Source organism: Nothoprocta perdicaria, unplaced genomic scaffold, assembly GCF_003342845.1.
Source record: "Nothoprocta perdicaria isolate Ctin4 unplaced genomic scaffold, notPer1 scaffold_146, whole genome shotgun sequence".
Classification (NCBI taxonomy): Eukaryota; Metazoa; Chordata; class Aves; order Tinamiformes; family Tinamidae; genus Nothoprocta; species Nothoprocta perdicaria.
Window position 1 is genome coordinate 537,254 of NW_020454605.1, and position 24,183 is coordinate 561,436.

A 24,183-nucleotide genomic window follows, 5' to 3' on the forward strand; every position below is an offset into this window, starting at 1 on the left:
TTTTTTTTTTTTTTCTTTTTTCCTTATCTCTGTTAACTTTGCATCCCCAGCTGCAGAGGCACCCGCGTGTGTTTCACAGGTCTGTGAACATTATGGTCAGCAGTTCTGCCGAGCCGTGTAGGAAGGAGAGAGAATTCAGATTCAATTGCTGCCTGACCCCGGGATCCACGCAGCCAAAGATGCCTTTGCACCTTTAATTCAATTATGGCATCGCCTGTTTCTCAAAATAGCTGCTGCGCACAGGTCACAGGGAGCTGGAACATCCGCCCAGAGAGCTGATGCAAAATGACTATATAGCTTGCTCTCTTTATGCTTTTCCTTTTTTTTGCCACCRTATTATAGTGACAAATGATGATACCTTTTCCCTGAGAAGCCGTGACACAGTGAGAGATGTATCACCCACATGATTTCATGTTTGACTCCAACAAAATTACAGGAGAAGCTTATTAAGTTTCTATTCAGTGATAATGATATATTAGGCAAAGTTCAAAGATAAACGGCCTTGTGTTTAAACAAGATTTTTTTTTTAATTATCTTTACAGTATTTTTTGTAGATTTCTTAATGGAGACTTTTACAGGGTTGAACCTATTTGGACAGGTGGAAGGTGTACATCATTTTACTTCTAAGGCTTGTGTTTTAGCCAAAAACCTGAGAGATTATCAGGGTGAATTAAGAGTTTTGCATGCTCCCAAGAAATCTCAAAGAAAATAAACACCTTGCATTTTCATCCCTTTTTTTTTTTTTTGCAAGTGAGACCCTCCCCTGTGCTATTATTTGCAATGGTGTATGTGCAGCTGTGTTTCTACCCCACACATATTTCTTTCCAAGGCTACTAAGTGAAGCAAACCACAGAAATTCAGCCCTTAAAAAGAAAAAAGTGAGAGCGAGAGAAGAATCACATTAGCTGCTGGAATCTTTTTTTGCTAGTTTCCATAATGGTATCTCTACATGTGCAAATGCAACTTTGTACCTGCAGATCACTTGCTTACGAATGAAATTATATTAGCAACAACACATCAKCAGCAGCACATGCATTGAATAGCTTTACTGAGACTAATAGCAGAGGCAATAGGATTTAAGTTGATTCTGAAACAACATCCCTCCCTGAACGCAGTGCCACACTAACCATTACTTGAGTCACCATTTCATAGTGATTTGGAAAACAAAGACCAGAAAGGTAGGCAATAACTTTTTTTTTTTTTTTTAACATGCTGTGTTAATGCAGATATCTGTTGTCCCTAATGATTTGCAGTCTTAGATGTTGGGTACCCTCTATGAGAAAGCCTATAGCATATTCAAAAAAATACAGTCTATGTAGCATTCATAAAATCCGAAGAGAGTGGACAATATGTAATCGTATTATTCATGTTGATAGAATAGAGGTTATGGAACTCAAGGGAAACTATTATGACTTGATCTTTGCTGTTGTGAAGCTTGCCTTGACAGTTAGACTTTCCTGGGAAGATATCAGAGAGATCATCCAGGTTCTATCTTAATCAGACAAACTTGTCCAGAACTGAGAGAAGGACACACATTTTTCAATATAGAGATTGTAGTTGAATCTGTGGTATGAAAGTAGCCAAAGAGATACGAGGAGGAGAAGATGGACTAAGGACAGAATCTTAAGATATGGACATTTTTATTTTGTTATTACTTGGCACGTATAAAGGTGTGAGAAGCACTTGCAAACAAAGTGTATGCGTCTTGAAAGCTGCTGTTGGAGAGAGTGAGTGTTTGAAATCCTTTTAGAAGTTTTGTCAAGAAAATTGCTCTTTGCTTTTCTTTTTTACACAGAAGCAGAGTTACTATGGGCACTTATATTGCTAACCATCACACAGACTATTTTGAGAAAACCCAGATTTATAGGGGAAATGTTTTCAAGAAGATATGAAATTTTGCTAATGGCAGCATAAAATAACTTAATGCTATGACTCAGTTTACAGGATACCTTTATTAGTCAATATTAATTGCTGACAGTATTGATAGAAGTTATAGCCTTTAGCTGAAGTCARTATGGAGCTTTATGAACCTGCCATCAATAGCAGATTTTATGGGGCCCATTAAACCAACTTTTCCTATGAAGGTTAATGCCTGTGATTTTTATGCTGTTCATTATTTATCCAAAATAAATAATCAAAATTTGCATCTGATGTTTATAAATCCAAAGCCATCAAAGCATGGCTCTACTGAGACGTTTATCGTATTCTTAGAAAATGAGAGATCTGGCTTCTCTGAGAAGCTTTGATTTTCTTTGAGGTGTGGAGATGCCTTGAAGGGGCAGAGAGAGGCTAGTCCATGAGTACAGCCACAGCCTACCCGTCTATCTCTAAGAAAACTGATGAAGTGATCTGGTCCCATGGCATATTGCAGTCCATAAATCACTTGCACAARCAGCTGGCATGAAAAGCCAGACACGGCTTTATTTAAACTGTTCCCAGGCTTCCCAGGAGGCTGGATATTCTGAGTAGGTTAAGAGTTTGTTCTTAATGAAGAGTTAACTAAGTTACATCTCCAGCGTTGCCCTGAAATCAAACCGTACACCCACAAACAGACCCAATGACCTTCCTGCAGTTGGATACTGCTTTTACCTCAACCTGCCTGGTCTCTATGCACAGTAAAGGGACAGAGGGGACAGCTCAGGTCACCACGCTGTATCCCTGGCTAACATACTCACACTGTGCTGCTCACATAGATACTTAATGAAGTTCAAGGGTTATTTTGCAGTGTGACCATCTGTGCTAAGCTGAAATTGTCAACTCACATGAACAATTCAAAGCCATGCACAGGGAGGACTTTGAGTCCTTGAAGTATAGCAGTAGTTAGCAGAAAACCCTGTAGTATTTCTCTCTGTTTCTCAGTAAGATTGACATAAAGCAGTCATTTGGATCTGATGCTGGAGATGATTTAACTTGTGTTACCCCAGGTAACCCTGAACAGCCTTTGCATTGAGCCAGCAATTGTGTTTAACATAGTAAAAAGGACATTGAAAGGGAACATGARGGACAATGAGGGAGAATGTAGCCATTTAGGCATGTACTAAAAGCAAGATGTTTCTCATCAGAAAGGTGTAAAAGTACAGAGTCACAAAATAATTCAGTTAAAGGCACCTCTGGAGGCCTCCTGTCCAGCTTAAAGTAGCACTAATTTTAAGGTTAACTCAGATGGCTCAGGAACTTCTCCACTTGCATTTTTAGTATCACCCAAAGGATGATGATTCCAAGATGTTTGTCATGGTTCCAGAGACATCTTCAGTTTCATCTGCCTTTCCTGGTCCATGTCATGTACTGGAAGAGATTATTAGAGAAGCCTGGGGAGCTCAAGTACTAAAAGATAGATAGGATAGATAAAAAGCTGTTGGGAATGGTCTAGATAAGCTGGATGGCTGAGCACTGCCTCAGTTGGATGGATTGTGCATGTTGGTCTTCAGCATTTCTCTTTCTCCAGTTTCAATAACTTGTAGCACTGCTGAGCTTTCTTTGGCTCTGGGTGTATGTTGCTCATGGTGGTCTATGAGCACTTCATGCTTAGAGTGTTTCTTAGCAGAGGTGGAGATGGACAGTACTTGTGTATAAGCGAAAATCCAAATATTGTTTCTTTGGTGAGAGATCTTGCTCCAAATCTGCCCGAGATGTCATGAATCATGTCCATAGTCCCCTGACAGGTCTGAACATGAGAGCTGACCCAAATATGTTGACATTTCCGCACAGAATCCTTTCTCAAGAAAAGAGGAACATTTCTCTGTCTGCCTTAAATGYGATAAAGAGCTTATTGCTTTATTCAGCGCCTTCGCTTCAGGATTACATTAGAACTGGGCCAACTACTTTTTTTTTTTTTTTTGAAAAGTGGAGTTTCAACTCTTTTCTAAAAGCACAGATTAATTTTCAGCCATTTCAGAAAAGCTYGGGCAAACGAAGGATTCATTTTAATGTGTTTTGGTGTTAACTTCCACCAAGGCGCGCAGTTGGTTAAGCACGCGAGCGAGCTGGAGGGTGCGGAGCCTTTTCCTCGGCAAGTCGGCAGYGATTAATGTTGTGCTCATGTGTGGAGGGGAGCTGAGGTTTCTCTCCGCCGTCATCTCCTCTCGGGAAGAATGTGGGTAGTATCAAGAGGCCAGCAGGATCTCACAGACAGGATAAGTAACATCAGATGGCTCAAGACGGTCCAAGCTCGCTGGAGAGGACCGCATGCTGAATGGTTATGTATTGGCCAAAGAAATTATGGCAGCGTAAAGTGTTGCTGAAGTGTGGAATTTGCTTATCTYGCCGACCTAGAGATAAGTGGATGTGAACTCAAATTCCAGATTTAACCACCCTGGAAGCCAAAATTCAGGCTCCAGGATTGTTGCAGAGCTGGGTTCCCTCTTTGCATATCAACAACTCAAACACTTGCTGGGAAATGTGTCTTTTCTTCCCCAAAACAATCCTGACAATGCTTCAGATTTGCAAAGGGGGTCAGACCAGCACTGCTGGGCACAGATCTGCAYGGTTCCACCATGCATCCACTGGTTGCTCCCTTTTAGGATGGACAATTTAATCTTCAGGTCCATTTGTCTTTGGCTTCACCTCTGATATCACTAGTCAGTGCCARATGTGGTATTGGGGCTGTAGCTATACAGACACTTACTCACTGGTGACAAGATTAAGAGCACCAATTCATTTTACATAGCTGGACCAACACCCCACTGAGAGAAATAATTTTTCTTTTAGTCACTACTATTCTGGGATGCATTTAAATGAGCCTTTAAACTATCGTGAAAGCAGCCAGCACAATATCTGCTCTCCCAGCCTTACCAAAACAACCAGAACGCAAGTGAATATGTCCTGGTTCATTAAATTGTCTTTCCTGAAAATTCTCATATTATTTTGCAGCACTGAAAAGTAGTCGTAATCCAGGCCTGAAAAGCTCACATGATATTTTTGCCTCTTCTACCAGTGTGGACCRAATTCTTTGCTATTTAATTGACATAATAGATGGCTTATAGAGCATTTCTTGCAGAGCCCCCCACACTTTCTGATTCCACATCCTTAAGCCATTACTGCCACTTAAAAATTATATAGGAAGTTAAGATTTGATAGAAATGAATAATAGTAAAAGATATTTAGAAACGTAAGGGTAAGTGGTGGCAGGAAATAATAAAAGACAAACCTTTCAAATTAGAAGCACCAAAGAAGCAATATAATTTTATTTCTCCCACGTAGTTAGGAAGTCTGAAAAATGCTTTCTCTTATTCAAGGGAGTCTGACACAGACTTCACTGAAGGCTCTGAAAACCCCCATTGATATCAGTGATGCTAGATCAGGTCCTAGGTGTGTGTTGGTACTAACTGTTTTTGAAAAAGAGCCTGAGTGCCAGCTTGGTACAAAGTACTCCTGGTTAAACATGCTGCTATATGCTGTTCACCACCAGGTTTCTCATATAGATTTCTGCTTCTTATTAAATCAGAATGCTGTCATGACGATCAAAGCACATGCTCCAGAATTTCATCAGCTYTTTTTCTAAATATTCTCTCCTCAAAGCTTCTTTACAATAGATAATCAAATGGTAATTATTTCCATGGACTTGTTCCCTATGCTTGTGTGTTGCTCACTTTCTAGTGGGGTCTATACACACTTCCAGGGGTCTTTCCAGGAGCTTCTAGTCAGTTCTGAACCTCTGCACTGCAAGTATTTTTTCTCTGTATTTTTTACTTTCACCTCCCTATTCCCCAAATCATGTTGACCCAAAATCACTGGCCCAAAATACAATTCAATATATCAGTGCAATTAGCAGTACTGGAATTGTGTAATCTTAGCATCACAAATTATTTGTTAAAACCCTTCTGATATAATGCATGTTGACTTTTCTTTTTATTGCCACGTTTTGCTGARTAATTTCCTCTCTAGCTTCATACAGTCTATTGTTAATATTGTTACTGTGGCTGCAGCAACATCATCTTTTTCTTTTCTTTTTTTTTTTTTTTTGAATTAAATAGTGCATTATGAAGTACTTCCTGTAAATGAGTGTGTGCTTCAGACATGCTTCTTCTGCAAATTGTATAGGCAAAAATATGATACTCAGACTCCAGGGAGTTCAGAACAGACATTTAAAAAAAAATCCTTAAAATAAATATTAAAAAAAAAAAAAGAATGAAAGAATGTGCTATGTGCTCGATTTTCTTAAGCTGGTATTATGCCTTTTGAGTATAGGAAGACAAGAATAAATTAGAATTACTAGGTCAAGATCAGGCATCTGCTGGCTGTCATTCTTCACTTGGCTTCTATCAGCTGTAACCTTAATATTAACAAGATGTTTCAGCTTGAAATAAAAATTAGGCAGAGCCTTAACACAAAAGACTGGGCATCAGTTGCATATGATAACAAACAGCACTGGAAAACTACCAAAATGAGTAGCTGGTCCTGAAGTAGATTTTCACTAATCCAAACTGTTGCAGTACTTGCATTTTTTTTTACACTTCCTTCCCCAGGTAGCATTTACAAGCAATACCCCATTTTGATAATACATTGTGATTACTTGGATTTTGCAACCCACTGAAGCCACCTTTATAAAAATAGCTGGAGATGAGATGGTCACCTGAGACGTGGAGGTCAGGGAAAGAAATGTGACTTCTGACTCTGCAACCATAAAGATACTAATATTACAAAGAATGTTAGTCCTAAAATGGAGAGTTTAACTACATCACTCCCAAATGCTACGTTCTCCAGTGAAAAAATGGCTCTCTGGAAGGCTGTTACATCTTCCTTACCTGTGTTCCACCTTTCTAGGCACAGCCATTCTTGATGATGAATTCCTGATCTCTCTCATATTCTGTCCTCTCATCTTTTTTTTGTCGTTTCTTGACATTAGCCCTGRAGTGCTCTCTGAAAGTGAGAAGGTGGTCATGCTTCTCCACAAGAGTGCCAGGAAAGTATTGCCTGGATAGGATGGGAAATTGGTGGGGTTCAAGGCAAGGGAAACTTAATCTCCATGGTCAACCAAACCTCTTKTCAGGAGGTTATGAAAACACTCAAACCCAGAAACACAATGTCAGTGTCTTGAGTGGGATTCAGGTCTCCCTCTGGAAGCACCCAGCTTACCTCAGGGTGAGGCACCCAACAACACCTGTGCTCCATGTTTAGTTTTTTTAATCTGGATGGGATAATCTGGACCTACAAATTCAACTGTTGCAAGAGTGATCAGAGGTAATACTTGRATTTTGTTTGGTGAAGGAACTCCCACTCATTGCTGAGGTGGATATATCTTGTCCCTGGCATTCTTGTCTCTAGTGCAGAATAAGTCTTCCCTTCATTTTTTAATGTCCACAGAAGATGAATTTTCTTCATCGTTGTAACCTGTGTCTGCAAGAACACTGGCATAAACCTTTTTACAATCTTATTTTGCTGTAATGAATTACAGTTCAATGTAAGTTAGTGTGTGAGTTTCATACTATAATAATGAAGATGGTGGTGGTGGCGGTGGTAATGAAGCTATTAAACAATCAAAAAGAAAAAAAAAWCCCAAACTGAATTAACTCTTAGCTGGAATATTGGTGGAGAGGGCTTGTAGAAACAACATTAACAGATAAAAATTTATTATTGTTTTCAATGGCAGTTTAATTTTGTCCTTCCCTTGGCCACTTTAACTGTCTTGTCAGGGAGAATATTTTATAAAAAATAATTGCACTGAACAATATTGCTGGAAAATTGASAAATACTCTTAAAGGGAATTTGTATTTTTCTTTCTTTTCCTTTTCTCTTTTCTTTTTAATACTATTCTGCATGACATAAATTGCTTTCTGCTTTCTGTGTGAAACACCATAGAGAGGATGCAGACAGGTTCAGTTATCAACAAACCTTGGATCCTTGTAATGGCAACGCTTGGCTTCCAACTCGTTTCCTTGGGATGTGCACGTGTAAGCAGTGACTGGAATATTCCCCATTGCCTCTTCTCTGTTTTCTGCTCCMTCCCTGCTGTTCAGGGGCAGCACCAGTGTGCAAGGAGCAGGATGTATAGGGAAAGGTGCTGTTTCTCTACAAGGAACACCTCCTTGCTTTGGCATCTCTAGATGTTCATGTCTATATTTCTTGGACCACTACATCTCCATATAGGTCCACCATACAGTGTCTTACTCCATAGCAGGTCCAGGCTCCTCCATGGGAGCTGGTTTTGCTTTTTTTTAACCCAAAGATGTATCTCCAACAGCAAAGGGAGGATGAAGCAATTCTTGCCATTGCAAACGAGTGGACGAGTCCATTCCTGCCATTGCAAACCCATGCCCAGAGGTGCATGCCAAGGTCCCTATAAAGCTCCTGCCATAAGAGCATGGTCAATAAAATCTCGGTGCTTTCTATCTCAAGGGTTCTTGATTAACTCTTACATGATGTCATGTTGTTCTATGCAGGACAACAGCTAATTTTGCAAATTCAACCCTAATTCTGCAAAATTTTCTGTGTTTCTTGAAACTGTTCCTGTTGTTCCAACTGTTGTTGGAACTTTAATTTTATACTGTGAGCCAGTTGCTCTGTTTTGCTCTGTTGCTCTGTTGCTCTGTTTTGTCCCTACCAGCATGGACCAGCATGGWTTTTTTTGAGTCATATGGAGAGATATATATAATTTTTATATAGGCATTGGGCTGCAGTTTGAATCATTTAATCCATGCCTCYGCCCCGGACAGTGCTTAACCTTGGCTATGTCACTTCATTTCTCTTCTTCTTTTTCATCTTAATTCCCTCTTATGAATTGAAGATGTAATTTTTTTTTTTTTGGACCCCTCTCATTTTTTCTTATCGAACAGACAAATAAAAGCAAACAAGGCAAATGCACTCAAATTTAATCCCTTAATATATTAAGTGAATCCTGGGTGCAAGAAGGATTTAAGATATTGGCTTAGGCAGTGCCTCAAACATGCACTGAGCATGTTTGATGGGACGAGAGAGGGGGAAAAAAAAGCTGCTTTTCATTATTGCTGCTGCCACTATTATAGAGAAGCAAGCCACACAACTGTGAGATAGTGTGTCAAATAAACAGTGTCACAGGGGCCATGGCACAAAAAACTCCCCTGGAGACTGCAAGAGCTTCCAGGGTCCTGCAATGGGCATAGACACCCCAGGCACTTGCTGAAAATTGAGCATGAAGGGCTCTTCCTGAGCTCCTCCCCAAAAAGATAGTGTCTTTTTAAAATTTATTTATTTTGTTTTGTTTTGTTTCGTTTTATTTCTTCCCCCCCATCTTATAGCTGTGTCCATGGGTGAGATCTTTCCAYACTAAGCACCTCCAACCAACTTCAGATGCAGCAAACTCAGGAAACAGCTTTAATTTAATCTAAATTACGTGTGCTTTTAAGAATTGCAATGAACAAACTCTTTAAAATGACATGTGAAATTGTGGCAACCAAATCCAGACTCTGGTTTAAGTGCAGAAGAAATGTCTAGAGGCTTTAAAACCATCCTCAGGCTGTCTGCAACCCCCTGGGCGCTACCTGCCAACATCTTAGGAAAAGGTAAAGAACTGAATAGGCAAAAGTCTTTGGACAGGCACCTTAAACCAGTTTGTAGAGTTGTTAAACCAGCTTCTGACAGCATCACTTCTTCTGTAGGTGGAAAAGGGGATTTTTTTTTTTCCCATCAAGTTGCTCTGAGGTAGGGAAACCAACAGAAGTCCCCAAATCTTCCTGATTTGGGTCAAGTGAGAGCCAGTGGCTGCAGGTAGGTAGTGGAAATACAGGGGAGCTATTTAAGTCAGCTTTGGCACTGTAAAAAACAGCATGGTTGAGCATTTTTTTAAATACTCCTTCATTTTAGCTCCTCGGCCAACGCAGTCTTTGTTAGCGCCCCTTCCCTTCCAGCTCAAGACTTTTATCCTCTTTTTGCATCTCCAGGGTTTCAAGTAGTTTTACTACCCTCCGTTTGGTAGGAAGGGGGTGAAATTATAACTGAATTCCAGTTTCCATTTAAAGGCAGCTTGACGTGAACTCCAAATAAAAGAAAAACAAAACAAAACACGCACACACGACATCCAGCAATCATCTGCTGAATAGGAAATCTGTTGTTCACCATTTTCTTTTCATTAAAAAAAAAGAATCTGAATAAATGCATGCTAAACTATATAATTGCTGGAATAAATATGTATAGATATAGGATATTGTTTGATTTAGGATAGAGAAGTGCCAAATTATACCAATCAGTGAGAATCAAACTAGTTTTAAAGGAAAATAACTGAAAAGCACAAATGCAAAACAAGATTAAAACTGAGTATTTGAATCAAGATTCTCTGTTGGCTAGTTAAGCCAAGGTTACAATTTAAATCAAGCCTCCTGCTGTGAATGGTTTAAGGACAATGATTTCTTCCTCTTACATAACGTGTGGATTTTGTGATCGAGGGAGCATCGTGCTGCTTGTGAGGAGCTTGGACACCCTCATCCCCTATTATACGAAATATGGATCATATTATATGTATATTATTGATATATTTATATTTTATATAAATATAATTGCTATATTTATATTACATATATCTTTACACCAAATGCATATGTATGTATGTAATACATATCCTGATCCCTTCCCAAAGCTGCAAGTCCCCCAGTCACATCTAAATATTTTTGTCTGTTCACCAGGTAATAGGGAGGGTTCAGGTTTACTCAGACTGATCTTGGAGGGGAGTTCTTAATTTTCCTTCTGTACAGGAATCCTCAGATACAGTAAAATCATGACAGATTTTTATTATTTTTCCTTTTCCTTGTACTGAGTTTCTGAATGGAAAAATCGAAAAGTAGAGATCTACTCAGAAAAAAAGCCATGGGTTCTCCATGTCTGAATGAGGTATTTTCATGATTCCCTTTGATGGAGGTCACATATGCTTGCGTAGAGGCATCTCCTTTCATGTGAACTGAGAGCAAATAAGCTGGTTCCCAGGTGAATTTTAGATTATTGAGCCTGTTCCTGCTCCTGTTATTTAGTAAATAGTTCTTGGGATTTGTGTGAATTGAAGCAGAGCCTTGTTGAGCCGTGAGCGTACTGTCCTACCCCTTCCTTGTTTGTGGATAAGCCAAGTCCTTGTCTGGCAATAAACTGGTAATGTTTTGACGGGGAAAATAATAATAATAATAAAAAAGATATTTCTCTACTGATTGTTAGAGGTGGGGGCCTTCTGGGAATGAAAGGGATGCAGTAGGTATTTGATTTCAATCTGGTGCTTTCCAACATTTTAGTGGATTTAGAGGAAAAAATAAAATCATGGTTGCTTCAAGTGTGTGGGCATTAAAACTGGATAGAACAATAAGAATATAAATAAAAGCTGTAAGAGCAGAGCCTACACAGACACGTAAAGCAACAGAGGCAGATGCGGCGCTCCCCGGCTGTACGGCATGAGGAGTGCAAAGCTATTGAATGTGTCGGGATGACAGCCCGGAGGAACGAGCGCTGTAAAGGATCACGGGGTCAGGGTAAGCAAGCCTTTCAACAGCACCTCTGTGTGATGCCCTTGGTGTCTTTCAACTCAAGGCTGGATGTCTTGCTGGAAGGCAAACAAAAGGAACGAGGACAGCTGGGCAAACGGAGCTGTGATATGGAAGAGTTCAAAGTGAATGAGTCAACGGTTCCTTCTCTCTGTAAAATGCATGCCCAACAATTTCCCAAGGTATCTATGATTGGTGTTTTTTTACTAGGGAGGTATTTTATCGCTTCTAAACAAAGCTTTATTTGGAAACTTTTAAGAAGAAGCACAATCCTGACTTTGAAACAAGTGCACACTCCAGACATTTTTATCACACTTGGTGACACCAAGGGCTTATGTTCTTAGCATCGCACTGCGTTTGGTCCCATATAAGCACACAAGGTAAAGGCAAAATACCAAGAAGCATTCCCAAAGTCATCCAAGCATGACAGTTCTGAGTCCARCACCAATAGATTCATTTTCCTATAAACTATGATGAGCTGAGCCCTTAACATTCTCTTAGTTAAGTTAAAAACTTTCAGCTTCTGGAGTCTCTCACTGTGTGTTTTCCAAGCCTTAAATTGTCTTATGAACCATTGCCCCACCAACCAATGTCCTTCCTGAACTGTATTTAGTTAAATCATCTGTTGGCTTTGCCTAAAGTTCTTGCAAATAATGTTGCATTCTTCAGGAGAAGATGCAAACATGATAAAGATGAGGGAGATCTTGACATCCCTTTCTCCTCCCTGCACACAGAGAACATGTAGATTCTGCAGAGCAATGACTCGGATGCTTTCCTGGAGAAACCACTAAAAAATCTCTCCCAGAACTGCTTCACAGATTGATGTCTTATCGATGGTGGCATGTGRGGGTTGAGAGGATAGGAGGGACAGATGGTCCATAAGGTTCCTTTGAGCTACAGCCAGACTCAAAGAAGAAAAAAGGAAGATTGGTGAATTTCTGGAAGAGTTTATTTCCTCCTTGGACTTGAACAGAGTGTTGAAATTCATCCAGCAGACTCTCTAAAGCCTTTTGGATTGTAAGAAGAAGACATAGATCTACAGCCTCATTATTGCTTATTCAGCTGTAAAACAAGGGCTGCAAGGAAGGAGAGACACAATAGAGTTTGCTTCCTTCCTGTGTCTTTGAGCTTCTCTCCAATTGGAAATTTACTGATATGGCTGTTCTCGAATAATTATTTCTGCATCCTTTCTTTTTTGGCATGCAAATCTGTCTGGTCACTGTGATTCCACAGAGAGTTACTTCAAAATGAATTATTTCCAAATAGTTTTCCTGGAATAATTATACTGGTTCATTTCCAAGTCTAGATAAGCCTGTGAATACGATTCCAGAGAAAGATGAAAGAAAGCAAAAATTAAACAGAACCTCTATATATGTTTTCTGAAATATATTGAGATACCTTCCAATTGTAAAAATGCTCTCCAAAAACTAGTTAGTGGTGCTGTTTCCCACTATTTTGAAGTAGAAATGATGGGAATTGTGTGGAACTCAGAAGAACTCTAGCAGGGGAGATTTCAAGCATGTCACTGTGTTAGGAAAGCTGGTGTAGAAACACCAAGAGTCAGAGTTTGCCCAGGTCCTGTAGGTAGTTAGGAATCAGTCAATAATTATCCTCATCATGACATGCCATAAACTTCCTGAGATGCCGTACCAGGCAAAGGAGAGGTCAACCTGTATGGCAAGAGAGAGAACAGAAGATCTTGGTTTTGTTCCTGGGTACGTGTTGGTGTCTGGATATTTGCTGCAACCCATGAAAATGGTCTTACAAATTCTTTCTCCTCCATATCAGAGACATCCTCATCACAAGGCCCTCCTGGTCATGCTAGCCCTCACTAGCCCTCATGCCAGGCCCTTGATTAAAGCCTTGACCTCACACCCGGTTGATTTCCCATATAGCAAGGCCATAAAGGGTTTATTGCATGACTCAAGCACATCCATTTTCTTCTCAGAATTTACAGTTTGTACCATGCAGATTGCGCATTCAGTATCTTTACTCAAACAGCTCTTACTTTCTACCTCCTTTTCTTCACCTTTATTTTTTCCTGATGAGCAATTCAGTCAGCAAACTGTTTCTCTCCTTCATTCCCATCAGTGACTCCATTCAAAGTTCTGCCCATGTTCTTATTTTCTTGGCAGAGCTATACTCAGTGAACACATTTGTTTCTCTAGCTAGAGAACAAAAATATCTGCAAGCAAACTCATTTCCCTTCCGAACTGCTTAGGAGAGTAGCACTGGGAGGGGGAGGAAAGTGTTTTGTCAAATGCTAAGAGGAGACATCTTCTCCCCCCTGACTTTTCCCCATTATTATTATTGGGACATCTCTGTAGTCTCTCACTTCCTTAGGGACTAGCAACATCTTGAAAAGATCTCTCATGCAGGCAGATAACAAACTCACTGCAGAGCTGCATCAGAAAGGGAAAAATTACTTGCTGGTAATGATGTTTATCACTCTCCTTCCTCCTTTCCCAATCCTACAAAGGAAGTTATCTCTCATATAAAAGTCAAGACAAACCTTGTGCTCTTTTTTTAATTTTCCTTATCTTTCTCTTTTTTCTTTCTTGCTTTTTTTCTTTTCTGGCAAATATGGTGCAAGTTCAGCACATTTTAGTACAATCGCTGGAAGTTTTACCTGAGAGGTGTATGGAAGGACGCTACATGTAGGTCAGTATGACTTATTTGAGATAGGTGAGGTCTGATAAGACATTCTGTCACCAAAAGGCCAAGTTGCTTCTGTTCAACACCTGGGCATGGAGGTGGACACAAGATGGAGTGACTTGAGCCTGAATGAGAGTTCAGAGAGGACTTGTGCTTTCACTAGACTGGATTAGTAGAATCCATAGGGCTTTTCATCCCGCCAGGACAGGAAAACATAGCTTTGAGACAGTATCAGTAGCTCCTGTGAAGGAGCCTTTGATATTTGCTCTTCTACATGGATATTAAAAAATCTCACAGCACTTTAACGCAGTGAATACTTAGCCCCAAATGAACTATCATCCTCCACGTTACCAACATTAATATCCTGGTGTCATAATTATGTTTTGCTAAAAGTCATGACAAGTAAACCTGAAAAAGCTGCTGCCAAATGATGATGTGCAAGCCTGGGAAGTAAGTGAGGACATGCATGGACAGTTGTAGACTGACATGACTTGTGATGCATTTCCACTCTGGTTGACTATATCTGCCTCATGCTGGTTGCTCTGTCCACTTTTTGCCTGGCAAGACTGGGACGAGTGCTCAGGAGTTTGACACCCAGTCCCCTGAGTCTACTCAAAAATAATACTAAGATCTGCAGTGAATGGGAAGTGATCGAGCACTACTGACTTCAGCACGCCCTCTGAAGCACTCAAGAAATGAGAGTTTACCCCTAAAATGGGGTCAGACCACTGAATTTATGAGACTGGTAAAAAAAAAACCTTCTGTCTCTGGTAGCTGTTGAATCTGATTTATTAAATCCAGGGAAAAGATACATGCATATCAGTTTTCTTTTTCACAGAAGCAAAAACAAAACCTACTCCAAAGTAGCTGTTAATGAAAACAGAAGTACTGCTTCAGTTGCTTTGGACACAAAGCAAATGGCAGCCTTAAAGAAGGTGTCCCCTTAGTAATATTTCACCTACTCTCTCATTATATAGTGATTGAAATATCAAGGTCAGTCAGGTTTAAGATGCTGAAGAGGCTGCCAGCACAGTGAGAATGAAATGCGGTTTTCCCAGAGATGGTCGCAAGAAAAAATAYGATTTTGGTGTGTCCGTACAAAAGACATTTTACTAGACGTATAGTGCAAAATTCTGGAGAATCACAAGGCAGCCCTCAGTATCCCACTCCTTGGGTTTTGTAATAAAAATCTGAATGCAATGTTGGAAAAGTAGGAATAGGAATATAACAAACAAACCCCAAAAGAAAAACTTCTTGAAAGAGAACCCCCCCTTTTTGAGAGAAAGATGTTTCTGCTAAAAAGTACATAAATATATGACTTCTTAATAAGGGTATGTAGCTCATTACCCTCTGCAAATTAACCATATCTAATCATATATTTCCTAAAAAATAGAATAGCACATTGCATCTGTTAGTCTTCATTCAAGTACAAACCAAATATGCACGAGTACTGTAGTATAAACTGTTCCATCTGTTTCTATGAATGTATAGTCACGCTGGTCACCCACACACACACAACAGAAGGGTCTTTCGCTCTTAGCATCTGTCTTCACTGAAGAGCTAGCTTTGGGAAAATGCATTTSAACTGCAAGTAATCAAGCTGGAGTAAGAGCAGCAGCACTGCAAAGTAAGTCCTGAATAACAGTGTCCACATTGCCATGGTTATCAGGTATGTGAGGCTCCCTGAGCATATAGGTGAAGGAAAATATTTTGACTTTTAGCACTGCCATAAAGCTCAGCTTCATCCTGAATTGTTAAATAAATAGTAATAGAATTTGTCTGCCCTTTCTGAGGGCATTACCCGAGTGGCACACTGGACAATGGCCATGTTAGTTGTTAGGTGACCCTGCTTAAGCAGGAGGAATTGGATTAGGTGATCTCCAGAGGTACCTTCCTACCTTGACCATTCTGTGATTTGGTGAAGTGGTAAGTTATGCTCTTCTGAGTTTTATCCATGTTAGCAGGATAAAACCTGCTTTTAAACAGGGTAGTTCAGATTTACTGCATTGCCAACTTCGAATCAGGTGAGTTTTCTTGGAATGGAGATGAGCTTTACAAGCAAAACTAAGTCTACAGCTGAGCCTTGCTTTGTAGTGGTGACAAGATACTGTTTTTAGAAAACATGAATTTGTCATTCGGCTTGTGACAAGGTCAGCACCATTCTCACTTTCTGTTGCGCTTTCCCTCTGGCCTGCACATCACAATCAGTCATACTTGAAGTATTGAAAAATCACAATAGATCTTGTCTCTACAAACCTCATTTCCTACAGATGGATCACAAACCAGTCAAAAAAGCCTGTTCCCATGTGGGAAGGGGAAATGACAGTCCACAGTAGAAGTCATTGGAGACTGTGTTGACTGTATTGGTATGACTTTAGCAAGGCAGTCTCTCTTAGCTGGACTCATTGTCATGCTTTCAATTGAATTGCCTTTCTTGCTCATCAGATTTCACCTCCTGGCATCCTGACTTGCTTATAGAGTTCAAGAAAACCACAGGTCTTGCTTCAGGGTCAGGTCCTTTGGCCAACTGTTTGAGGTGTTTCGGGCTCGTAAGACCTGTAGCACCCAGAGGCCATGAGATAGCTCTAGTAGTACCAGTGTAGCTCATCAGAATAATTGCCACAGCTATTGCCTGGGCCAGTTAGTCTCGCCTTAAGGATCTCGCATAATATCTTGAGAGATGAATGCTCTGTACCATGGACACAGGTTGGCCCAATACTCAAGGGTCCCTCAATCTCAGCTGTGCTGAACAAGGTGGATACATCCTGAGTGTCTCCTTATCCCTCCCTGACACCGCTGCTGCCTCTCAAAAACTCTCTACTCTTCAAACCCACAGCTCTTCTGCAGATAGATTTGATCACAGTCTGCTCTAGTTATCAGTAACATGGGTATCACAGTGGCTACCTTTACCATGTCCTTCTGGACCAACAGGATGCCTCTTCTCAAGGCCTTAGCCTGCTCTTGGGTCACTGACATTGCACCCAACCAGACATCAAAATGGGAGCTTCATAAAACACGTCTGTAGACAGATTTCCTCAATTGCCACAGAAATACAGAAAGTGTGTCCTAAAATAGCAGCAGCAGTGGGCATCCCTCAGGGACTGAGCTGAACCAAGCAAAATGGAGAGAGAGAGCTGGTCCCAGCTGGTCCCGGCTGGTCCCTGTACCTGACCCTGCCTTTCTCACTAGTTGTGTGTGTTCTTGTATATAATACAGACTGTGCCTCCTTACCAGGAGGATGGATTCACTAAATATATGTCAGCTGAAATTACTTTAAAAAGAGTCCCAGCACTCAGCTTCCCACCTGCTTCTCTATGACAGCTGCCCATATTCTGTAAAATGTATCAGACAAAAGGCACCGTTTAGCTATAGCACGATTGTATTATTACAGCTAACAGATGAGCAATGAGATCTAAACTGACCAGGGACTGAGCATCTGAAGCGAGAGGATCCTTTGGGGACACTGTTATCATGAAAGTAATATAAAGGAATATTTGTACCTGTGGCTCTGAAATTCAACAGCAGTCAACCTAGTACCAGCATCCTTTTAAATAGCATCTTTCAATTCTTGGCAAACAGCAATATCCTGTAACAACATTAGGACAGGAAAGGGAGAGGAACTATACAGCACCCARTGCAGGAGCGTGCAGGAGGCAATATTGGCAGGTAGAAGCATGAAAAGCAAAATCTTGGGAAATTTCTGGGTGTTACGAAAAAAAATAATGACTGAGAWGAATCTTAAACAGAGGACAGGTTAACAGAGGACATATGTGATATGGTCTTAGGAAATGGCATCCAGTTGCACAACAGAACTGCTCCAAGACCATTGGATCATAGTACCTATTTCATACCTGAAATCTCATGACCAGGAAGACAATCCAGTGATATGCACAGAGAAAATCCACACGGAAGATTTCAGAATATCTCTGTGGTGTGTACTTTTTTCATCTTCAGAAAAAAAGATAAAAGAAAAATAGAAAGAAACCTGCTTTGACCATTAAAGACCACTGTAGGGAATAAGACGGTGTAGAAATAAATTAAAACAACTGTCCAAGAGTTTGTCAAGATTTCACTTAGTAGTAGAAAGGCATTGAGGTTTATTTCTCCCCCGCCCCCTCTTGTAAGGTTATCTTTTTAATATGCAAAAAGAGCAGCCAGCTATCGATTAGCCTTTACATTGCACCGAACTGATTTCCTGGACAAGCTCAATATCAATAACTCAAAATCTAGGAATAAAGCGATAAACATGGACTGTGGTTGACCTTAATTGCAACCTTCACACTATCGCTGTGGCGAAAGGGAAAAGCAAACATTGGAGACGATAATGAGAGCTCTTGTTTTAGCACATATTAATATGCACAGCCATCAAACCCGCTGCCTGCTAGATTTTTCATTCCACAAGCAAATTGGATGAGACTTAGAAGATCACAGGGTGAAATACTGTTTTTGAGATCCAGGTGTCTCACACCTTCATAACCTTTTGCTGAGACTGGGATGTGTCTGCAATAAAGGTGCTTAACAGTGGTGGACCTGGAGTCAGGGGGCCAAAATTCTCTTCTTGCTTCAGCCTCTTATTGTGCCAGCTTGCACAGATCACATCCTCCCTCCAGGCTTTCATTTCCTTCACAGCAATATTGACCCTCAGCCTCTCTTCCCCTGCCACTTCCCCCATTTTCTGATGAACATGACCAAAAAAAGAAAAATTTAGACTGAAAGAGTTGCGAAAAAAGTGGCCATTTGGATGACTATGGCATAGGGTAAATGAGGGTTACTGTGGAGCCTGTCTGGTTTCATCTCTCACAGCGAGGACAGGGGGAGCAAGCAGAGAGAGGATTTGATTGCAGCCTCTAAATATACCAGCCAGGTAAACATCAGGGAGGAGCAGAGGTCTTTAAGGTAAAAGATGATGTTGGCACAAGAACAAATGACTGCAAATAAGCCAAAAATAAATTTAGACAAGAAAGTAGATATTTTCTGTTTAGGGAATGAGGTCTGGAATTTCTTTGCTGTCAAATTGGACAAATATATATATATACACATATATATATGCACATATATATTTTCCTGCATATATATATAACAGGTTTTAGGAAGGGTATTAATATAGCTGTGAGCAGACTTGTATGAGATGTTGCCTCTCCTATTTGAGGGATAGAGTTGCTGACCTTGAACATCCCTCTTAATCCCACGTTCCTCTTTCATTTCTGCGTCACCCTAGGGCTGCAGTATCCAGCGTAATGTGCCAGGGAGAGCTGTGTCAGACAGGTCACTTCTTCATAACGGCAGCACCTGCTTTAATACACCACCAGTTCATAGGGCTGAGAGCTGCACTGGCTGGAAAGCATCAAAAATAGCCACATTTCAAGGCTTTCTTTCTGTGCCGGAGAGCAGAGTGCTTTTTTTTTAATTGTAAACCATTGCAGACGGAAAGGATGGCATTGTGCTGAGCTCAGAAATGCAGAAACGGGAAATTCAAACGTGTCCTGAAATCCATCCACCCAAGCACTGTGACTTTTTCAGTTTWCGTTTTGTTACCTTGCTACAAATTCAAGCTGTTCAATGAAAAGTTGAAGTCCTGCTGGGCAAAGTGCTGCTCATTTCACAGTGAGGAGCAATCCTTGCCCCGAGGGGATTTCTGTGCTTGCCAGCGCAAGAGATTGTTGTGCCCGCCTTGCACACAGGGAGCCGAAACAGGGCTTTATATTCCAAAAATGGCCTCAGGCCTTGCAGACCCAATCGTGTTTCTGCTTCTCCGAAAAACAGCAGCAATTGGGTCTGAAATCTAAGACCAAAAAAAAATTAATAATCAGAAAGTATAATAATCAGAGCACCAAAAAACCCACCACTTTTTGTAAAATGTTGGTGCTCTGATTATTATTATATCTTTATATCTGATTATTATTATATATCTATAACCTCCCATCCTTGCACAGTGTCTCTTCCCATGTCCAGTCAGCAACCACTTTCATCTACGCTGAGACTGAACAAAATAAACAGTTTTAATGTACCTGTGTTGGGCAGAACCATCTGTGAAGTCTAAGACTAAGACAAAAAAAAAAAGATTTTCAGTTTCCATATCTTGTAAGACTTTAATCCAGTCACTTATTATTTCATGTTTTTCCTAGACTTGTTTCAAGCTATCAGTCCGTATATTTTTTGTCATCCTTCCTTCATTGTGGGTGCTCTCTGCTTAACAGAATCACCATCACCCCTGCCTGCTGTTTTTCTTGGGAGTGATAGCTCAGTATTTATATCTAACATTTGCCCTCAAAACTTTTGACTCGGGATAAGAGAGCAAAACAATTAAAACATAATATTCTGCTACATGATGATAATTTTCCCTCATTGGTGAACATTAGGAAATGGCATTATTGTAAAGACCCAATTACCTTTTTTATGAGCACTGTATATTTGGAAAGCAATAAAACAGTTATAAAACTCAGATGATTAGGAATCTCAGGGATGCTCTGCATTTTAAGGGGGGGGGGAATATTCTTTTAATTGCATCTGAGCGCAGCCCCAACCATCAATTAGTTACTTTCAAAGCAATAAACATTACCTGGGAAGCAATAAAAGGAAATGCAGGAAAGTTATTTGATGGATGATTCCCAGCAGACATAAGGCAAAAGAAGGGAATGTGGTTTAGTGGCTAGAATAACAGTCTAGTTGTCAGGAGTCCTGCTGTCTCATCCAAGCTGTGAAGCTCACTTAGTAGATGCCCTTGAGTTCAACATATCTTTTTATTCAGTGTTGAATTGGATATAATAATACCCAAAGAATTAATGTGAAACTAAATATGGGTTTGAAAGTTAGGATGAAAGAGCACATTATAAATAGAAAGTATAAGCAACTAAAAAATCTACAAGGTATTTTGTGATCAAAATGTTGACACAAATAATAAGGGGCTAGGGAAGCTTCCATCATCTACAGGTCAAAGCCACTTAATTTTATCAGGAAAACCAAAGGTCTAGTTTCACTGCTTGAATCATTTAGTGAAGCCTCATCTCACTCTCAGTGACTTCCATAAAGTTTCCATGAGCCCTACGTGTTGCGTCTTCATGGCCCAATCCTGCAGGTCTCCCACTCAAATACCAAGTCCTTTGGTTACATGACTTCTGAAGAGGCAGAACAAGAGAGCAGAAAGGATGGAAGAAGGGTACTCTGTTAAGACAGAGCATCCTTGCAAAGCAGTTCAGAAAGCTGAAATCAGAACAGTGACATTTGAATCTTCATCAACCACGTTAATGTTCAAGAGGCCATATTCAGGTAGATCAATCAAAAAGACAACCCCAAGAATCTATTTTTTATATGCATTTCAAAATTCTTCTGTTATCTTATTCTTCTCCTCTCAGCGCTTTGTGCAGGGCTGTGGGACGCAGAGCAGTGGTTGTTACCCCCTTAGTTTTTCCATTCCTGGAACTGCTATGGAAGTGTTGGTGAGCACTGATGAGGATCCATGGGTTTAAATGCTATAGCTGAATGATAAATAGCTGAACGATCTGTGGAGATCTCTGAAGGGTAGAAGTAACCAAGTGCAAGTCCATCCTTTATGTTGGGCTGACGTTCTTGTTGGACTGATAAGTTGATTTTTCCAGCACAGCTAGAAAAATGTGGCCTTTGGCTGCTCTTCCCAAACACATGGAGGCCATTTAAAAGTGTAGAAATGGTTGCAGGGCTCCTGCCTCCCCCATGAATACCTGAGAGAAGGTATCTGAGAGAAGAATACCTGAGAGAAGGTATGTCTTAGCATCAGGGATACAGAAGAAAAGGGCCTTAGTGAAATTGCATTAGGAAAGAACTAGTTACTTTTTCATCCATACAGCTCCCTTTACAAAGCTGGAAACAGAGCAATTTTTAGATTCTTTGGAGCTGACTGCCTTCATTAGCAGAGTTTGGGTGGAGAACATATTTCTTAAATATTATTTTTACTCTGCACAACTCATTTCATATATACCAGAACTCACTTAGGACACAAAAAGCCTGAGCAGCTTCAGATGGAGTTTTTTCTTCTCCAAGTCCAGCCTGTGATCTTGAGGGACAAACACTGTCCATAAACTAATTAGATCATTTYCTTCCGGTCTGGAAGAAAATAAGGACACAGTCATGCTTGATTTTTCTTGTGTTTCTTTTACTATGTCAAAACACGTATTTTTCTTAATTATAAAGAACCAGGTTTAAAACAGCTCTTTGTGTGTGGTTAGTTGAATCAAGGTTTTGCTCTGTAATGTCCATGCAGGTCTCTGAGTACTTGACATAGTAGTTGTCTGCGCATGCCTTGTGATCTAGGGCTTGTACCACAGTAAAGGGAGAAATGTTCTGAGGGTCCCTGAGATGTGGTTTGAAATCATCTGGTTTTGTCCTTGTAGAGTGCTCATTTTTCACAAGTTCTCACACGCCATAATAAAAGCCTTCCAGCAGTTTCAGTGAAAGACACGACTCCCTGGAGATCTCTGTCCTTCTCCAGCGACCACACTAGAAGAGGACAACCACTGTCTTTAAATTCTGTTAAGTGTCTGTAGTTGGATGGCGTGAATCTTTGCCTTAACCCCCATTGATCTCCTCTTTCTATAAGCAGGAGCTTAAAATGAGACATAGCTGAAGTTYTCTGCAACATCAGGACCTTGGAATATAAAGCAACAAGATGCCAAAAACCTTCATGGTTCATTTAATCATCAGGAGCATAGGATGTGCAGCATTTTGCCAAGCTGGGCCTCTCCAGCTGTGTTATATTGGTTTTGATTGCTTTTAGTTCACTCGTGTTCATGCCCTGTTTCAATTTGATTTGAACAAACACCAAGTCTCCAAAGGCGCTCTGCTAAGAACTCCACAATATACCCAGCTCTGTCTGAGAATGAGTAAAAAAAATATTTTAGCTACAATTTTGAAGTGCACAAGCACAACGGCTCTTATTCAACCCCTGTTTCTGCATGTGGGGCACTGGCAGAGAAAAAGGTGATGGCAGTTTAGAAAATCAGGGAAAAGTCAGATGAGGAAAGATTATGAGAAACCTACGGGGCAGAGAAGAAGGGAGAGAAGAAAGCATGTCGTTTGACGGTTTACTCATTACAGTTGGTGGTAAAAATCCTATTGACTTTAATAGCACATGATCAGGCTTCCCTTGTGTAAAGTTAATATTGAATAGGAAGCAGCTTAGCTTCTAAAGGATTCTTCTGTTGCTACCAGCTGGAGCCTAAAAATCTCATATAGGAGCAGACTTTTCATTGCCTTGCATTTTAACTAGTCRTATATTAGTAAAAAATCAGATTCCGAAAGGGTATAAAAAGTTCAGTTTGATATAGGAGTCTTTTAGGTCTATTTTAAGCCCCTTTTCACCAATATAAATGATTTTTCAAGTTGCAAAGCACCACTGAATCAAGTCTGGGCCTTTTTATTTTTCCATCAGCGGCTCTTGGGACACCTTGTGTGCTGCCAGATGAGCTCAGGATCTGTGCAGAGGAGTGGAGATTACAGGAGAGAAAAGGCAGTATTTGTAAATACAGATTTGCTTTGCAGACCTAGTGGTCAGGGCGAGGAAAAGGCATGTAACAGGTCTGCAGCTCCTCAGTGTCCATGAGGTAACGCTACCTTTTGGTGGAGCCAGACTAAAACTGGACAAAAAACTTGAATTCTTTGTCTCCACAGTCCGGRTGACTGAGTCCAGATTCAGTCTGCATTCCTGAGCCTCTGAGAAATTGTTGGCAAACCCGATTCGAGCTCTGGGACAGCAACAAAATGTTCTCAAACATCTGCTCGGGCTGCCTGATAATCACTTTTTTTCCTTTTTTTTCTTTTTGTACGAGCTGTCTTGGCTATCACCCCAGTTCAAACTGATATTAAGATGATAGTGGGGCGGTCAACTAGGCTTATCAYGTCCACATCCTGTGATCCTCTACGCTGACACTCCTAGGGAGAACGCAGGAAGAAAAATACTGGTTATTTTGCCTATTCTCTCATAAAGTACAGATGACAATAGCTGCATTAAGTTAATAAGAACATAAGTGGCAAGTAGATATTGTGTCACTGCTTCTTTATTCCCTTTCTACTGAGCATATATCGTTCTTGAGTTTTTAACCTAATCTGCAGTACTCTGCCTTCT

At 40.4% G+C, this 24,183-nt stretch overlaps 1 protein-coding gene across 1 annotated transcript in view; it reads left to right on the plus strand.

Annotated features, from left to right (window-relative positions):
• TENM4 (teneurin transmembrane protein 4) overlaps positions 1 to 24,183 on the plus strand; it is a 321,343-nt gene that overhangs the window by 5,217 nt on the left and 291,943 nt on the right. The gene's annotated exons all lie outside the window — the stretch shown is intronic.